The 15221-nt window shown below is 38.2% G+C and overlaps 1 long non-coding RNA gene across 1 annotated transcript in view; it reads left to right on the forward strand.

Annotated features, from left to right (window-relative positions):
• Positions 1 to 4646: 4646 nt before the first annotated feature.
• LOC133228447 (uncharacterized) overlaps positions 4647 to 15221 on the forward strand; it is a 29284-nt gene continuing 18709 nt past the window's right edge. Inside the window, exon 1 of the long non-coding RNA XR_009730202.1 lies at positions 4647 to 4833. This is a non-coding gene — a long non-coding RNA (uncharacterized LOC133228447). The remainder of the gene's footprint in view (positions 4834 to 15221) is intronic.

Consider the following 15221-nt stretch of genomic DNA (forward strand, 5'->3'; position numbering starts at 1 on the left):
CAGTGATTAAATCCTGTATATAATGCAGAAGGATACACTGTAGCCGTAAGAAAGAACGAATATTACCTTTAGAGAGTGATAAAATGTGATTTCTATTATATATAGGCATACCTTATTTTACTTCACTTTAGAAATATTGCATTATTTTCTAAACTGAAGGATTGTGGCAACCCTGCATCAAGCAAATAAATTGGTGCCAGTTTTTTCCAAAAGTCCTTGCTCACTTTGAGTCTCTGTGCCACATTTTGATAATTCTTGCCATATTTCACACTTTTTCATTATTATATTTGTAAAGGTGATTTGCATTCAGGGACTTCTGATGTTTCTACAACTCACTGAAGGCTCAGATGATGGTTAGCCCTTTTTTAGCAACAATCTTAATAATTATGTAAAGTTAAAGAGTACTGTAAACAATGTTGAATAAATTTATTTCATTGTTGTCTGATTTATTTTGAACAAACTCAGTGGCGAAAAAAAAAAAAAAAGCTTTTGGAAAAATGGTTTTTACTTTTTTTAGTTCCAGTAGGAGAATATACTTTTAAGTAATTCTTAATTTGGCCTATTTGTGATAATTTTATTTAAATAAAAATATATGGATTAATCAATTTAGGAATGTGTTTTTAAGCAACATATTTCCTTACAAAGATATTTCACAAGAGACTTTATGTATATACTTGGTTTTTTAGCATGAAGGTGATGATATATTACTTTTTTTTTTTACTTTTCTCAATTTATGTAATAATAATGAAATACAACTTGGGTTTATATTGTATTTTTATCAGACTTTGACAAACATAATTTATGATAATAAATTATAACATAACCAGGAAAATAATATTATCTTAAAATGCTTATTTTTAAGTATTCATGTGAACACATAGAACCAGATAAAAATGAGGCCACTTGAACACATGAATTTAATTATCTATCATTATTACTACAATCACCTAACACAAAATTCCCATATGCCATGCCTACTTATCCCAGAAGGAAAGTGTTCCTACTTCTAATTTGTAGCATTTTTCATTTGTCTGATTAACATTTGCTTCCTTTGAATTATAAACAAATTTTAATAATAACCTTATGATTAGTGAATGACTTTTCCTAACTCTAAATGAGAATGAAAAAGAACGTAGATGTCAAATACATTGGAATATGACCTCTAGCTAATTAAATTAGCTAACACTTTTGAGCAAACTTACAAAGAACTTTCATATACTTTATCTCCTATGATAGCTGCAGAAACCCTGTGAAAATCTCACCTCCATTTTACAGATGGGAAAAGTTAATTTCTGAGAGTACATGAACTGTGCAAGGTCATATAATAATAACTTGGATTCAGACTAAGTTCAGTTTCCATATCCAGTTATTTCCTATTGTTCTACTGCAGCTACTCATTATAAGTAAATGTTTTATTACTGGAAAAATATACACTTGATCCGATAGCACACTCAGTTTAACACTGTGCCTTCAAAGATAGATAAGATGTTTGTTGATAAAAAATGGCACTATTTAAATGTGTTATTGAATTTTTAAGCAGAATAACCAACCAGTTTTCTTGTACCAAGTACAGTATTTAGACTGTTCCTCCAGCGTAATTCCAAATCTCTGTAACTGTTGATATGTATTTTACATTTAGGTAGATAGAAAGTATATATATACATGTAAATTAGTGAACATATAAATTATGTATAAATAAGACATATCTATTATCATTATTTACATATATAGATTTGTTATATACAATTTATTTATGAACTCTTTAAGTTAGGATTTACTTTATACAAATTAGATGCTGTAGAAGACAAGTGATATTTAAGATTCAGCACTTCCCATATTTCTTATTATCAGCTCTAACACTTTAACAGAAGAGTTTGTCATTTCTGCAAATGAATAAAGCAAAAGAACTACCTAGAGCTAGTAATTAACTAGTGCAGCTAAACTGGAGAACAACTGATATGTAAGTGTTGGCAGATATTTTAACTAATTGTATCTCACCTTCCTTTAAATCCCATATAAGCAACAGGAAAAACGCACTGCTGGAGAAACAGGACACAGCTGATAATGCCCGATGTCCAAGAGAAGCTCAAGGCAGATTGAAAAGACTGGGAACTATAATGACCACATGCAAGCATCCTCATTCTGTCATTTATACATGTAACATGATCTGGAACAGCAAAGTTCATATAAAAAAGTTGTGTTTTATACAGAAAACCAAATATAAAATAAATCAGAGTGTTTTAAATCCCTGGGTAAATTTGAAGTCTGATGTGGGGAAAAAAAAATGTCATCAAAACAGGGATTTGATATTTGGGATGATTTCCTGATAATGTATTATATGCTTTATAGAGTCATAAGGAACATCTTGATCAAAGTGGCAATGGAAGGCAGTAATGATGAGCCATACTCTGTGGAAGGCTGCACCTAACTTATGAATGATTTCTCTTCATATGAGTTTTGGAGAATAGACATCTTTGAAGTATATATTGTCACCTACTAATAAAATTCAAAACAAGTCATAGCAAGAGAGTTGCTTTATGTATTTCATGAAAATTATTAGGATAAAAAGAAAGGCAGAGTATTTAATTCATGATAGTCAAAAGGGGTTATTTTTATTTATTAAATTCATTTTATTATTTCTGTTATTGATGTAAAGCTTATGGATAGTGAAAGTCAAATGATACAGAAAACATGCAAAAAGAAGCAGCAGCATCACATATCCTTTCTGAGTCACAGTTTGTTTTCTACCCCTCTGTAGACACAGTGATTTCTCAATGTGTGCATTTCTGGTTCTCTGTTTATCTCCATAATACTAAGTCATTTTTAATAGTAGCATTTCTTGAAATATGAGTGCTAGTTAACATTTTTTGTTACTACTTTCTATAATAGATAAAAATAATTTTTTTAGAAAAAATAGATAAAACTATCTTTTATAATAGATAAAACTAAAATAGATAGAACACATATAGTTCAAGTCATCTCTTTCACTTTAATGTCAGGTTATATAAGATAACTTTAGTCATTTTTATAATCAAATAATATTCTGGAAACTTCATCTCATGAATTCATGCTTTTGTTTACTCATCATATAAACATTCATATATAAAAAATCAGAGCAAAATGATATATATTCATAAACATCATATTGCTGCTCAGTCGCTAAGTTGTATCCAACTCTTTGTGACCCCTCGGCAGGCTGATCCCACTGCAGCATGCCAGGTTTCCCTGTCCTTCACTATCCCTCGGAGTTTGCCCAAACTAATGTCTGTTGAGTCAGTGATGCCATTCAACCATCTCATCCTCTGTTACCTCCTTCTCTTCTTGCTCTCAATCTTTCCCAGCTTCAGGGTCTTTTCCAAAGAGTAGGGTCTTTTCTATTAAGTTGGCTCTTTGCATCAGGTGGTCAAACGATTAGAGCTTCAGCTCCAGCATCGGTCCTTCCAATGAATATTCAGGGTTGAATATTTCATATTTCCTTTAGGATTGACTGGTTTCATCTCTTTGCTGTCCAAGTGACTCTCAAGAGTCTCCTCCAGCACCATAGTTCAGAAGCATCAATCTTCGGCACTCAGCTTACTTTATGGTCCAACTCTCACATACATACATGACTATTGGGGAAACCATAGCTTTGACTATATGGACCTTTGTTGGCAAAGTAACATCTCTTCTTTTTAATAGGCTTTCCAGGAAGGCTGGAGAAGGGATAGGCTACCCACTTCAGTATTCTTGGGCTTCCTTTGTGGCTCAGCTGGTGAAGAATCCGCTTGCAATGCAGGAGACCTGGGTTCGATCTCCAGATTGGGAAGATCTCCTGGAGAAGGGAAGGGCTACCCACTCCAGTATTCTGGCCTGGAGAATTCCATGGACTATACAGTTCATGAGGTCGCAAAGAGTCGGACTGAGCGACTTTCACTTATTCCAGGTTTGTCATAGCTTTCCTTCCAAGGAGCAAGAATTTCATGGCTGCAGTCACCATCCTCAGTGATATAGACTTAGCTAATACTCCAGTGCTCTTGCCTGGAGAATCCCAGGGACCGGGGAGCCTGGTGGGCTGCCATCTCTGGGGTCGCATAGAATCGGACACGACTGAAGAGACTTAGTAGTAGTAGTAATATATTTTTATATACACTCTATATCTGTTTTTATATTTGAGGTTGAATTATCTTAATTGCCAGCATCATATTTCTGAATATAAGGATATGTGTAAAGTATTGGCAGGTGGTAAAGAATGCACCCGCCAATGCATGAGAGGCAAGATTCACAGGTTCATTCCCTGGGTCTTTAAGTCCCCTGGAGAAGGAAACGGCAACCCACATCAGTATGCTTGCCTGGAAAACTCTATACACACTGAAGTCTGGTGGGCTACAGTGACATGAGTGAGGAAGCGTGGATGCATGCCCACTCACTCACACACACACACATACACATCTTTCCTAAAATTAAGATATTTTCTTACATAACCAGAATAGTATCTTTATATTTGAGAAAATGATGTTTTATATAACTCCTAGTACATATTTAAATGTGTTCAATTGCCATCAACTTTAGATTTCTTTTTTTTCTTTCTTCTTTTTAAAAATAGAGCCAAAAAAAAAATAGAGCCAGCCTGCAGGCCCTCCCAGCTCAAAGGCATGGCATTTAGGAACAGCCCCCGGTTGGCCAGGAAGCTGTGGAAGGCGGTGCTTCTGTAGCTTCGTCAGCAGCCCGACTGCACATGTCCAGCACCTATGCTCACTTGCTTCCATCCCAAGGTGGTCTGGTGGTTTGCGTGCCGAGCCGCTATTCCTCGGCCTAAGTGCCTCCTTCGGTATCCCTTTATGCCCGTTACATAAGGTACGAATATTACCTTCTTCCTTCCCTCTCTTTTACAAACTTTTTCTCTCCTGCCATCTACTGTTTTAGAGTGCAAGTTAAAGAGAAATTATGGTAAAGAAACAGCGGCATGGGGCAAATGAAGGTCTGTAGCCAACTCTTGTCCCAGGTCCAATTTGGAAACGGACTGATACTCGTTTTAATAGTCTATCGTCTTGGGAGAAGTGGCCCGGGGTCACATATGGAGGAGTAAGGTGGTAGGATTGGGCAGAATGGCTGGTTGAAGAGCCAAGCACTTAGAGTGAAATCACCGGCCTCGGCTGGACGCTCCCAGGTGCTCTTCATTGTGGTGGTGAGGGCTTGGGGGGAAAGGCGGGACTTGCCGCCTAGCTTGTGGTACTCGCTGGGTGTGGACGTGGCTGCTTCCTGAGGCAGTGGGAAATTTCTGGAAGCCACTCAACTGAAAACTCAGAAGCCAAAGCTGTTGGAAGGCTAGGGCAAATGCCTGGGGGTGGTCTGTGCTGCAGATAGCAGCAACTGCTGTGTCACGAGCTGAGCTGAATTGGAGAGAGCTGTGAAATGGTCAAGCCAAAATGAAAGTAACGGTGAAGCCCTTAATTCAGTAAACATAAATGTGAGGCTAAACAGGAGAAAATGTCACTTCCCCAAATCTTCCATTTTCCCGCATGGGACAAGGAGGGGGTGGGAGTCAGAGCATCCAAGACGTGGGGATTGTCTCACTGCTGAGGGAAACTGGAACAAAGCGCCTGGGGCAGGGGAGAGGATCACATACTGAGTCTACATGGAGAAAAGTGTCTTCAGGGCCCCTGCCCCCGTAAGGCCTCAGCTGAGCTCGTCTCCGCCAGGGCGGCCTTCACATGGAGGAACTGAATGCAGGGAAGAATAAGACATGGGTGACCAGGGTGACTGGTCCTTGACTGTTACTTCCTTTAGAACCTTCTATTCCTTGACCAATCTCTAAGTCTGGTGTGGGGAGTATGGCTCCCCCGCTCCCCCTCCCCCATCACACACTGGCGTGAGTTTTTGTCCAACAGCCAGACTCCTCATACTACAGCGCATTCTCCACTGTTATCAACACTAAACCTCTGCCTCTCCAGATTTGAAATCTATTGGAAGATTCAGGTGGCTGGGTCTGAGTTAATCCTTTGGCCTCTATGGAGGTTGGCCCAAGAAAATTGACGTGTTTCTCAGCTGTGGGTGAGGCAAAATGTTTGGAGTCCATTGTCAGGGAATCTTTTAAAGATCACAAAGGGTGCAGCTCTTGAGAAAAATGTGACTCTCAGAACTCTGGGACTGGCACGGGAAGGTTTAAAGTCAGCCCAATGGATGTCCTTGATCTAAATATTTTAGCTAGGGGCTCTACTGCAGCCTTATCACTGGTCCATTGGTGGATAGATGGCTATTCCTTTTCACTTGGGGGACTGTGTGTAGTATTCTAGAGACTGTAAGATTCAGTGCTTATAGAACACATGACAATCACAGTAAAGATGCTGGAAGAGACTGATAATTTCAACAGAAAAAAATGAATTATAGCAGTTAAGAAAATTCTGATGCTTCGCCACACATCAATACACTCTCACACGCATATAGTTAAGCAAGGAAAACAAATCTGAATTCTGAATAACAGTGAAACATTTCCCTGATATATCAATAGTTAGATGGTAGGATTGTCTTTTGAGGCCTAAATTAGTGACCTGGCAAACAAATTGGAAGAAATTTCTTTAAGTGTATGTTAAAAAGTATAAAAAGAGGGAGAAGCTCATGTGTGATATATTTAGATTAATTTTAAGGAAGAAAATGAACATAGAATACAAGCAATGAATAAAAATAGACCTGTGTATTCAGACAAAAAGAGCTTACCAAAATCCAGGGAGTCATGAAAGCCTCGAAACACAGCTGGTTCTAGGCATTTATTTGTATTTGTGTATTACAATACATGTCCTAATGCACTGGCATGAGAGCATGGGGGAATATGTATGATTATATACCAGGTTAAGTTAATAATGTAGCAGAGATGGGGGTGGATTATATGGGTGAAGATGAGGGGGAGAGGCAAAAGACAGAGCCAGCCCAATAAGAGAAAAAGAATGGGGCTGCCTCTAAATAATCACGATTAACATGTATTGTCTATTAAAATTAGCGTTAATCTTAATCATTTATCTCAGTTTTCAATTAAGTTGGTTAATTTTTAAAAATGCCTGTGGAATAATATTTTTGCAGAAGACATAAAAACAGTCATTAAAAGCTCAACTTTTTAGAGCCAACCTCACTACATTAAAATCTTGATCCAGCACTTACTAAGGAATATAACTTTGAACAAAGTACATATACTCTGTTCTTTAGTTTCTTTACCTGTAAAATATTAAATAGGACCTGCTTCCTAGGACTATATTGAGAATCAAATGATTCACAACATGAAAAGATCATAGAATAGTAGTGCCTGGCTAATAGTTTTCCATAAATGAGGGTTGCTATTATTGTTGCAGTTGTTGTTTTTACATATCCAATGTCAGAACTGTTGTGTCACTCAAAACAGACTGTTTCTAGTATGGCAGTGTTTTTGTTTTGCTCAATTTCAATGTGCTTCAAAATAGTGGCTTGGCTTTGTTACACAGTGTGTAAGTAATGTTTTGTTTTGGACTTTATAATTTCCTTTTATGTGTTTGGAAAAGCAAGAAAATGCTTTCTTTCAGTGTCACAACAAATGCTAGCTTCCTTATTCTGTTTTTATATGGGATGAAGTTTTTGAGCATATTCTCAAATTCCACTAACAGAGAATTCTCATCTGGAGTCTTTTATTACAAGGACTGCAGAGTATCTCTCATACCTACAGGATTCTTCCCTCTTCCTCCTTTCCCTCCCTCTCACCTTCCTTCTTCTACCTCTTTGTTTTCTTTTCTCCTTTCTCTTCCTTTCATCTTTTCATCTTGAGAAAAGTTCTCAAATTTCATTTATCTCCCTGTTTTTCATCATAATTTTTCCAAAGTATGTCTTTTCAAGATTGAGCTCAGTGATAGAATTTGATTACATCATGTCTGTATGATACATAATGATTTCATTTGCAAACTAGCTGGATGCTGATCTGAATTAGATTGAATGTCATTTTTTTCTGAAAACTTTAATATCATCACTTCTTGTTTCATAACATCAAGAGTCATCAGTGGGAAGTCTTGGGGAGGTCTAATTCTTTGCTTTGTAGGAGGCCTGTTTTCAGAAATTTCCAAAGAATGTTACTCACCACCCCCCCCCCACCTTTTTTAAAATGAGTCCTGCTTGATGCTGCATGAACATTCTCTGTGTGATAGTTATGTAGCTCTGTGATTTGCTTATGATCTTCTACTCCTGAGCTAATTCTCATCTTTTTGTTCTCTCTTTCCCTTAATACTACTCATGACATATTGGACCGGCACAGCTAATCTTTTTGTCATGTACTTTCTCCTTTTATTTTTATTATAATTTTAAAGAAATTGAAATATACACATACCCCAAAAGGTACAGACATAGGTGTAAAGCACAGTAATTATTACAAAGTGAACACACAGGGAAATAAATAGCACAAGCTCCCATCACATTTCTTCCCCAAAATTATGATCCCTACTCCCCATTGGTAAGTATTGTTATAACTTTATATCGAATAATGTAATTTATCTGTACCTGTGTTTGAAATAGATATGTAAATTAAAATCAAGCAGTGCATGTTCTTTGCACCTGACCTCTTTTCCTAAACATACTTGTGACATTGTTACAGATTAAGTGTAGATGTAGTTTAAAATTTTTTTAGTATTATGTCAATTAAATAAATATACCACAGTTTATCCATTCTGTCATCAAAATTTTGTGTCTGTGTGTAAGTGCTAGAAATGATGATGCTACATTTTTCCTGATGCCAAAGCACATACATTTTATTTGGATATATATCAAGGAGTTGAATTGCTGTCTGATAGGTTATGTATATATTCAAACTTATATATGCCAAGCAGTATATAATGCCACACATTAATTCCAGAGTGTTTATACAGATACCCAGATCTTCTTGACCTGTGATAGGGTTATGTTCTGATATACCCATCATAAACTGAAAATATAAGTCAAAAATACATTTAATACCCTGACCTTAGCCTCCCCTATCATAAATGTTCTCAGAACACTTATATTAGCCTACAGGTGGGCAAAATCATCTAACACAAAGCCCGTTTTGTAACAGAATTTCAAATATACCATGTGATTTATTGAATACTGAAAGTTATAAAAGGAATGATTTTATGGGTACTGAATGGTTATGAGTGTCTGGGTTGTGTGCCCTCATACTTATGTGGCTACCTGGGAGCTTTTGTTGCCCAGCATCAGGAGTGGGTATTATACTGTGCATGACTAGCCCAGGAAACGATCAAAATTAAAATTCTGTGTAAGGTTTCTACTGAATCACATCTTTTTGATGCTGTTGTAAAGTAAAAAAAATCTTAAACCATCATAAATCAGAGACTGTCCATAGATACCCTCTAGTAGTGCATTGGATTGCCTGCTCTTCCATATGTTTAAACACTTGAAATTGGGGTCTGTGTAATGCTATCCAATGCTATCTAATGCTATTTAATTTTCTTTTCCCTGTTTACTAATACAATTGAGTAGTTTTCTATACATTTATTGGTCATTTGATGACTAACTCATTTGCATTTCAAAAAACATTGAATATTTTTTTTTCAGAGTCAACTGCTATGTACTGAGTCAACCCTTTTTCAGCTGTATAAGTATCTCCCGTCTACAGCTTCCCCTTTCATACTTGTAATGGTATATTTTGATGAAAAGGAATTATGTATAACATATTCAAATTTATAAAGTCTTTCCTTCCTCTTTCGTTCTGATGAAACTTTTTTCTTTTTTCATATCATGAAAACATTCCATATTATTTTAGAAGCATTGTTTACTTAACCACTTCACAGATCATCAAAATGTTTGTGTATGGCATAAAGTATGTATTTTGTTCTTATATGGATTAACTCATCCAATTGACTCATCATGTTTTGGGAAAGATCTTCCTTTCCATACTGCTCTGTGGTACCAGAGGTGATACTTTATGATAAATTCAATGTTTCCATAAGTATGGGTTTATTACTGGATCATCTTTTCAGTACCAGATGCTTCTGTCTTTAACCATGCATCAGTGGTATACTATGTTGATCACTGTAGTTTTATTAGGTCTTCATAATGTTACTATGTAAGTCCTTCTGCCTTACAGGACTGCTTTTTTTTTTTTTTCCCTTATCCTCTGCATTGCATACATATTTTTACCAAAAGATAAAAAGATTTTGCATTTGGAGTTGCTTTGAATCTATAAAATACATTGACGAGAAACAGAAACTCAAGTATGTGAATATCCCTACATTTATTTAGACCCTTTGTAGACTTTTCAGAATTGTTTTATAGTTTTCTAAGTATACAGTTTTTGTTTTATCTACTCATAGGAGTTTGATTTATTACTAGATGTTTTGAGTCTGTATATTTGTATTTTTTTTAATTAATGTGTGTTCTACTCAACTGTTGTTAGTATAGAGAAATGAAATAATTTTAAATTACAGGTCCAGCTACCTTTCTTGACACAGGGCATTTCAGTGTTTATGCTTATACTTGTGTCTACTTTGTTAAATTTTCTCTTATTTTTATGTTTATTTAATCTAGGTTTTTTTTGCTGTTGGCATAAAATTTGTTTCATTTTTAACCATATTATGAATTTTTAAAGTTGATAGAGTCCATAAAATATTCTCTCTTCCCATAGTAACATTTGTAAATATTTCTGTGTGAATCTTCCCATGAACTAATACATTTTACTTGCATTTAGTTATAATAGTTATTAGTTAACATACACTGACTGTTGATGATCTCTATTGTACTCTTAATTTCCTATTTTACTATTTTATGCTCTTAATTTTAAAATTTTATTTATTTTTTTGTGTGGTGAAAGAAACAGCAGCCTTTATCTGATGCTGGGAGGGATTGGGGGCAGGAGGAGAAGGGGATGACAGAGGATGAGATGGCTGGATGGCATCACTGACTCAATGGACGTGAGTCTGAGTGAACTCCAGGAGTTGGTGATGGACAGGGAGGCCTGGCGTGCTGCAATTCACGGGGTCGCAGAGTCGGACATGACTGAGCGACTGAACTGAACTGAACACAGGGAGAAGGGGCTTCCCTGGTAGCTCAGCTGGTAAAGAGCCCATATGTCAATGCAGGAGAAATAAGAGATGTGGGTTTTCTCTGGGTGGGAAAGATCCCATGGAGAAGGAAATGGCAGCCTACTCCAGTATTCTTGCCTGAAAAATTACATGGAGAGAGCAGCCTGACAGACTATCATCCTTGGGGTCACAAAGATGCAACTGAGTGCACACGCACATACAGAGAGAATAGGGTGGCTCATGCTTAAAACCCCAAACCTCTCTTAATTAAAAAAGATACTTTCCAGGCAAGGCTCTATTGGGGCCCCTGCTTCAGAGTGGGGAGCAAGAACAAACAGCAGGTTCCCTTGTTTGCTTGCTCCCTGGGTCGGGGCGGGAGTCAGTCTTGTTCCGTACATGGGGTGAGTTTGGGATGGATGGGTCCAGGTGTCAGGCCGGAGGGGTAGCTTAGGTGGTTTGCCTACCTCTTAGGTGGTGTGGTATGTAGAAGGCATGTGCAGTACTCTGCCTTTGCTCTGGGCTCTAAAGAAGTGGTAGCTGGGCTTTCTGGTCTCTTTGTATCTTTTGTCTAGAATTTACCCTGACTGTGCATACATGCAGTTATTTTTGGTCCCATATAATTTCTTTCCTATTCTGTTGCTCAAGAAGAGGTATGTCCAGGTGCAAACATTGCAGCACTGCAGCAAAGGTCCCAGGTCCCAAGCCTGTCTCATTCCCCCCAGAGGCTCATCACCCTTGTTTTTAAGGGATTAGGGAGTCAAAGGTCTCTTCTTCCTGCTAAAGAGACTGCAGACCCTTGCCTACCCTAAAGATGTAGAATTCCCTTGCCAACTGTTCGAAGGACATGTAGGGACCTGGGCCACCTTCTGGAATGGGCTGATTTCCTTGAGCTGTCATAAGTCTTACTTCAAACTCTTATACTCTAAAAGACACAAACTTAACCAAAAGGTTAAACAAACAAGGGCCAAAAAGGAAAAAAGCAGTAATAGCCTTTAAATGGTTCAGAAAGGAAAGGAACTGGGATTCCTTTACTGTTGACCAGACAAGGGAGGCGACATCACCCCTGCCAAAATTATGACTCCATTATGCCTGAGCATATATTTCATTAGTATTAACTTTTACATATCCTGTTGCATTGATCCAAGTTGCAGCAGGAAGTATTAGTTATTACACAAACTCTACATTGTTCTGCCAAGAGGTACCAGGAGCCAGACAATTACCACGAACTATATCAGCCAAGGAAACAAGAGAGGTCCCAAGTCCCATTAATGCTTCAAGTAGGAGCCAACCCACTACAACATTTTACTTATCTGTTGATGGTGACTGTTTTTGAAATAGGTATCTCAAATATTTTGCAGGATCATAGGTGTATTGTTCTTCTATTGTGACCTGTGAGGTATCTGGAGGTAAAAGCTTTATTTTGGACAAATGTCCCCAATTAGATATCCCTTGCAGTTTGACCACAATAGATGTGGTTCAGCACAGTTCAGTCTCTCAGTCATGTCCTACTCTTTGCAACCTCATGGACTGCAGCAGGCCAGGCCTTCCTTACCTGTCCATCACCAACTCCCAGAGTTTACTCAGACTCATGTCCATTGAGTCGGTGCTGCCATCCAACCATCTCATCCTCTGTCATCCCCTTCTCCTCCCGCCTTCAATCTTTGGCAGCATCAGGGTCTTTTCAAATCAGTTAGTTCTTTGCAAAGTATTGGAGTTTAAGCTTCAGCATCAGTCCTTCCAATGACTATTCAGGACTGATTTCCTTTAGGATGGACTGGTTGGATCTCCTTGCAGTGCAAGGGACTCTCAAGAGTCTTCTCCAAAACCACAGTTCAAAAGCATCAATTCTTCGGTGCTCAGCTTTCTTTATAGTCCAACTCTCACATCCATACATGACTACTCAAAAAATCATAGCCTTGACTAGATGGACCTTGGTTGGCAAAGTAATATCTCTGCTTTTTAATATGCTATCTAGGTTGGTCAGGAGACCCTGGAGAAGAAAATGGCAACCCACTCCAGTATTCTTGCCTGGAGAATCCCATGGACAGAGGAGCCTCGGGGGCTACAGTCCACGGGATCGCAAAGAGTTGGATATGACTGAGCGACTTCACTCACTCACTGGGTTGGTCATAACTTTCCTTCTAAGGAGTAAGCATCTTTTAATTGCATGACTGCAGTCACCATCTGCAGTGCTTTTGGAGCCCAAAAAATTAAAGTCTGCCACTGTTTCCACTGTTTCAAAGCAGCAAGCTTCTTTTAATTTCATGGCTGCAGTCACCATCTGCAGTGATTTTGGAGCCCAAAAAAATAAAGTCTGTCACTGTTTCCTTTGTTTCCCCATCTATTTGCCATGAAGTGATGGGACCAGATGCTATTATCTTCGTTTTCTGAATGTTGAGTTTTAAGCCAACTTTTTCCCTCTCCTTTTTCACTTTCATCAAGAGACTCTTTTGTTCTTCTTTGCTTTCTGCCATAAGGGTGCTCTCATCTGCATATCTGAGGTTATTGATATTTCTCCCGGTAATCTTGATTCCAGCTTATGTTTCATCCAGTCCAGCATTTCTCATGATGTACTCTGCATATAAGTTAAATAAGTAGGATGACAATATACAGTCTTGATGTACTCCTTTCCTGATTTGGAACCAGTCTGTTGTTCCATGTCCAGTTCTGACTGTTGCTTCCTGACCTGCATACAGATTTCTCAGGAGGCAGGTCAGGTGGTCTTGTATGCCCATCTCTTGAAGAATTTTCAGTTTGTTGTTATCCACACAAAGGCTTTGGCATAGTCAATAAAGCAGAAGTAGATGTTTTTCTGGAACTCGTTTGCTTTTTTGATGAACCAGAGGATGTTGGCAATTTGATCTCTGGTTCCTCTGCATTTTCTAAGTCCAGCTTGAACATCTGGAAGTTCACAGTTCACATAGTGTTGAAGCCTTGCTTGGATAATTTTGAGCATTACTTCGCTAGTTTGTGAGGTGAGTGCAATTATGCGGTGTTTTGAGCATTCATTGACATTGCCTTTCTTAGGGATTGGACCTTTAGTAGAGTTTTCCAGATTTGCTGGCATATTGAGTGCAACACTTGTGCAGCATCATCTTTTAGGATTTGAAATAGCTCTACTGGATTTCATCACCTCCACTAGCTTTGTTCATAGTGATGCTTCCTAAGGCCCTCTTGACTTTGCATTCCAGAATGTCTGGCTCTAGGTGAGTGGTAATATGTGGTAATCTGGGTAATGAAGATCTTTTTTGTATAGTTTCTCTGTGTATTCTTGCCATGTCTTCTTAATATCTTCTGCTTCTGTTGCTGCTAAGTCACTTCAGTTGTGTCTGACTCTGTGCGACCTAATGGATGGCACCCCACCAGGCTCCCCCGTCCCTGGGATTCTCCAGGCAAGAACACTGGAGTGGGTTGCCATTTCCTTCTCCAGTCCATGAAAGTGAAAAATGAAAATGAAGTTGCTCAGTCATGTCCGACTCTGAGCAACCCCATGGACTGCAGCCTACCGGGCTCCTCTGTCCATGGTATTTTCCAGGCAAGAGTACTGAAGTGGGGTACCATTGCCTTCTTCTGTTAGGTCCATATAATTTCTGTCCTTTATTATGCCCATATTTGCATGAAATGCTCTCTTGTTATCTCTAATTTTCTTGAAGAGTCCTCTAGTCTTTCCCATTCTATTGTTTTCCTCTATTTCTTTGCATTGATCACTGAGGATCAATGCTTTCGTTAAAATTACTTTATTGAGGTCCTTCCATTTTTGCAGTAGTTGGTCTTGGGGGTGGTATCCCTCTTTCTACCTTTTAAGAATTTGGTCCCCAGGATTTATTTGTGAAGGAACTACTACTTCCTCTGTATTTTTAGTAGGAGCTGGCAGTGCTTGTGGGCATAGCCCTGGATTGTCTTCTGAACTTGTTCTAGGTTAATAATAGACCTCAGGGACTTGTCCATATATTCATCCAGTAGAACATCAATAGTAAGAAAAGGCCTCTCATAGTTCATTTCAATGGCTAAATCTTGGAGCACTCAGTTGAGGCTACTGGACCCTGAGGGGTGCAGTAGAAAGCAAGTTGGTCCAGGTTTATAAGTTTCTTGGCAGAGCTTTACTAAGGTTTTCTTTAAAGTATGGTTTATTTTCTTCACCTCACAGAAGGGATAGTAGAGGTGTGGGGTGCCAAGTGGTGTGCAGCTTGTAGTTTGTCCCTAGGGCTGTTGTGAGCC

The sequence above is a fragment of the Bos javanicus genome, chromosome 17 (assembly GCF_032452875.1).
Source record: "Bos javanicus breed banteng chromosome 17, ARS-OSU_banteng_1.0, whole genome shotgun sequence".
Taxonomy (NCBI): domain Eukaryota; kingdom Metazoa; phylum Chordata; class Mammalia; order Artiodactyla; family Bovidae; genus Bos; species Bos javanicus.